General features: G+C 37.3%; 1 non-coding gene across 1 annotated transcript; it reads left to right on the top strand.

Annotated features, from left to right (window-relative positions):
- Positions 1–1,271: 1,271 nt before the first annotated feature.
- Positions 1,272–1,378, top strand: LOC127099316 (small nucleolar RNA R71). The gene has a single exon (XR_007793833.1). It is a non-coding gene; the product is annotated as a small nucleolar RNA R71 (small nucleolar RNA).
- Positions 1,379–4,747: the final 3,369 nt, after the last annotated feature.

The following is a 4,747-nucleotide window of genomic DNA, read 5'->3' as shown; positions in this document are numbered from 1 at the left end:
AGCCCTCACAAAACAAAACTCAACAAACAGGTTAGAGAAACAAAATAGGGCAACCAAGAGTTGCCCCCAAATCAAAATGTAACCACATGAATCATGCCATTAAAATTCACAAAAAGCTCACAAAAAGCAACCAATGGTAGGAGGCCTAAACCTCTTGTCAAACACATGCATCAAAAGGGTATCAAATTCAACCATAATACCTCATACATTTAGAGCATTCAAATTAAAGGCATAAAGATGATGGATATAGGGCAAACCTGATTGGAGAGATCGGTTGAAATCAAATGGCACGGCTGGATTTGCAAACCAATGTTAGGGTTTGCTTGAGCTGAAAGTGTGTGAGTCAGAATGAACCTTTCAGAGTTGCCTGGAGGTTGCTCTGAACTCTGTTAGCTCTTCTCTCACTATCTTTTTCCCCAGGGTTCTTCTCTCACTATCTTTTTCCCAGACAGGGTAATAGGAATAGAATGCCTTTTGTTTCACTGAAACTCTGAATTTATAACCTGATTTTTGTGGACCTGTGGGCTCAAATGAGAGAGGTCCAAGTCCAAGATTTTTTATTTTATTTATTTATTTATTTATTATTATTTATTTCTTTCGTTTTTTTCTTTCAAAACACGTGGGCTTCGCCTAGCGAGCATGACATCTCATGAACAAACCTTTGCTCCTTCAAGATTAACGTTTTGACTGACGAATAGACCCCTGTTGGAAGTAACTCAAGTCTTTCCCTTGTGTTGACTGATCATCTAAATAGAGCCCACAAAGTATCCTGGATGATGTTCAAGCTTCTTGGATCCGATTCCGATTGCCATGATGAAATGCAAATGCTAAATGACCTAAAAAATGAATGCATGCATGAGGTGTAAAGCATATGCTTCCAGGAAAAATGAAGGGTAAATTTTGGGGTATTACATCGTCCAAAAGGTTACACTTCGTGTCCTTTAGATCCACAAAGTTCACACTCTGTGTGGAGTACCGCTGCGGTATTAGTGTTTGTAGACATATGTTCGACCTTAAGTGCTAAAGCGTCCATTTTCGCATGCATCATGTCCATAGAGCTTATCTCGTGTATTCCAACTTGGGTCTCCTTTTTCTCTATTGGTGCTCGTTCAGTTCCCCATTGATAATGGTTTTGGGCCATATCCTAAATTAGGTCACAAGCTTCAGGGTAAGGTTTGTTCATCAGTGCGCCACCTGCGGCAGCGTTGATGCTCATCTTTGTGTTATAATGGAGTCCATTGTAAAAGGTATGAACGACCAACCATTGTTCTAGGCCATGGTGTAGACAGACTCTTAACAGCTCTTTATATCTCTCCCAAGCTCCAAAAAGTGATTCTCCCTGGTTTTGAGTAAATCTAGTTATTTGGTTTCGAAGAACAACAGTCTTACTGGGGAAAAAATATCTAGCAAGGAATACTCTCCTAAGGTCTTCCCAGGTAGTTATCGAATTAGCTGGAAGTGAATCCAACCATGAACGTGCTTTATCCCTGAGGGAGAAAGGAAATAATCTTAAACGGATTGCATAAGGTGAAGCACCGTTGGATTTAAAGGTGTCAGCCAGTTGGATAAAGACTTTTAAATGTTGATTTTGGTTCTCAGTAGCGAGACCCGTGAATTGGTTCTGTTGCACTAATTGCAGTAAAGATGGTTTTAGTTCGAAATTGTTGGCAGGAATGAGGGGGTTTACTATACTAGAACTAGGTTCCTCGTCAGAGGGTTGCGTAAATTCCTTAAGAGGTCTCCGGTTGCGATTCTCGGTCATAGCTTTCTTAATTCGGATGAGTAAGAGGCGTGTACGAGTGTAACGTTAGGGTTCCGCTAAAGCATCTACTAAATTTCCGGTACTACGGGTTCTTCGCATTTACCGGCTAATAATGCCTTAGTCTAGACGGTGTAACAACAAGGTACGAAATTTGACGAAGTTGGTCCCCGGAAACGGCGCCAAAAACTTGATCGCTCTATTCGCAAGTGCACGAATCGCGTCAGAGTAATATAAAAGAATATCGATCCCACAGAGACCAAATCGTCAATCTATCGATTACTATCGTTACGATGTTTATCTAAGGAGGTATAAGAGAGATATTGATGTTACAAAATAACAGTAAATAAAGAAAATAATAAATACAGTGCAGATAAAGATAGGTTTGAATGTATTTCACGTCAGTTAAACGATGTTTCGATTGTCTAAATAGAACTACTTATGGGGCAATATTTTCTACTCTTGAAAAGAATCCATTTAACAGGAACTGTCGCTTTCGCGTATTCAAAACCGAGTTTACCCTTAAATTAAGGCCTTTTATTGTCACTTATAAAAGGTGCGCAAAATGCTAAAGTAGTAAACTTATTTTTAAGAAATAAGACTCGTAAACTTAGTTGAAAAGTGATTTTGATTTGGAAAGTTTACCCAAGGAGTTTTCTGATTTTAAATCTACCAACGCATCCGAAAACAGTTTCAAAAATCGTTTTTCTTAAAGTGATAAAAAATCCTAGTTAACTAAGCCAGGGTGCTTTCGCACTCCTTGAGTAGTTAAAACTAACCAAGTTTGTTTCAGAAAACTCGAATTAAAAATCAAAACAGCCTTCAAAGCATTTTTACAGATTCAATATGTGAAACATCTCTTTAACCGCGATCCTTACATTCTAACCTTTGAAAGATTTAGCCAGACATGGTAATACAAACAAACACAACGATATTGATCATGATGAAAAAGTTGTTTTAGAATGTAAGGCGTAAAGAACAAGTAAAGCCTGTAAAATAATTAAAACGAGCAATAAAGATAATGGCGAGAAATTTAAATAAAGTAAAGACAATGACATGAATTAAATAAAGTAAAGCAAGGCAAGAAATTAAATAAAGTAAAGCATGACAAGAAATTAAATAAAGTAAAGCATGACAAGTAAAATAAATAAAAGCGATTAAATTAGAACCTGCTCCAAACGGAGGATTTAAATCTGGTACAAGGAAAATAAACCTTTGACTCTGAAGATAAAGACGACATCAAAATCAAAGTGCTCCAACTCAATCTCACTAAGGTGCGATAACCCCTCGATGTGACGGATTACCGTTTTTACAGATGATAATATAGTCTTAGTGTTGTAAACTAAGTTGGATGATTTGGAAATGAACTAGAACGACCTATTTATAGAGGAATTCAGCAGCTTGTAAAGACCATGATGCCCTTCAACTTCTCCTTAGTGGAAACGTGAAATACAAAGGTAGCGCCTGCCACCCCTTCATGGCGCCCACCATGTGTGTGAATGGGAAAGTTCATGGGATCGTGGCGGTTACCTCCTGGTTGAGGGCTGATGAGTCATGGCTTCTCCTATAACGGTCGCCATGCATAACGTCATGTGTACAATATTTGCCGAAAAACCCTAATTTTTGGTCTTTTTGCTTCGTTTCTTCTAAAAAGGTTCCGAAAGAGCTAAATATCTGAAAATAACATAAAAGAGAGCATAACACAAGAAAAATGATAATAAAGACCTAATAAACATGTGACATCCGAGTCAAAAACACGGTGTGATTCAGTGTGATCAAATTCTCCCACACTTAAACCTTTGCTTGTCCTCAAGGAAAAACTCTTTATAGCTCATGCAAGAAAAACAGTATCAACCCGAGTTAATTCAAGGCAAAAAGGTTTATAAGTTCATTCAAGGAATGTATCGATAGGTACTAACAAATCAAACTAAGGATATTGTAGTGACACTTCCCACAAATGCGGTCATAGGCTTCGTTCCTATACAAATCAATCCACATCACCCCACCATACCTAGGCCTTCTTTTCGTCTTCTTCAAGTCCTTTTCATTAGGTGCAATCACATTAAGCCCGTTATCCGTACATACTCATAGTAAGGTGACCGGTTAGTGATTATGATCTTAAGCATGGGGCTCTGGTACATAAGTTGGTGTAACCCCTTTATTTAACCCAATTTGTAGTTGTGGGGGATTAGATCGTAATCCACCCTACCAAGTTCAACACCAGATACCTCTGAACCAACCAACAATAGCCATATCATTATATATATATATATATATATATATATATATATATATATATATATATATATATATATATATATATATATATATATATATATATATATATATATATATATATTTCTTCTGCATGTTTCGCAAATGTCTTTATTTTGCTGGATTAAATGACCGTGTGAGAGTCACCTAGCCCAGATTTTCATACAACTAGAGAACATAGCAGAAATTTTTATGATCATTCACTTATTTTCATCGGCCCCCTACGTAGAGCATGCTTAAGTCGGAGTTGACTGCAAGGATAAACTACTTAAGGACTTATTTGGAACAAAAGTTAGGGCCATAGCATATGGGGTATCGGATCGACTCTTATAATCATGAAGCCTACGGTGTTAAGACAATATCGATTTTTAGAAAAAGTTTTCCCAAGTCTTTTACATCCCGTCATAAACCTGTCTTATAGCCTGAATATTCAAGATGTACTGTTGTCTTAGCTCACAATTTTTTTGGTAAGGTTAAAGAAATGGGAGAAATACGGATACACTACACAGATGACTCGTCAAACACATGTTATTTTATTGAAACGAAAAGGCAAACAACTAAAACGCACAAAACATACTAAAAATAAAGAAAAGTGATAAAAATCTCCTCCCAAACTTAAAATGAACATTATCCTCAATGTTTCGATATGAGATAGGGTAGGAGTAACCTGGAAGAGAGAGAGGGAGAACTATGGGTGATCACCGATACCGTCAC

The sequence above is a fragment of the Lathyrus oleraceus genome, chromosome 6, assembly GCF_024323335.1.
Source record: "Lathyrus oleraceus cultivar Zhongwan6 chromosome 6, CAAS_Psat_ZW6_1.0, whole genome shotgun sequence".
In the NCBI taxonomy this organism is placed as follows: Eukaryota; Viridiplantae; Streptophyta; class Magnoliopsida; order Fabales; family Fabaceae; genus Lathyrus; species Lathyrus oleraceus.
This window is presented reverse-complemented; position numbering and strand designations above follow the sequence as displayed.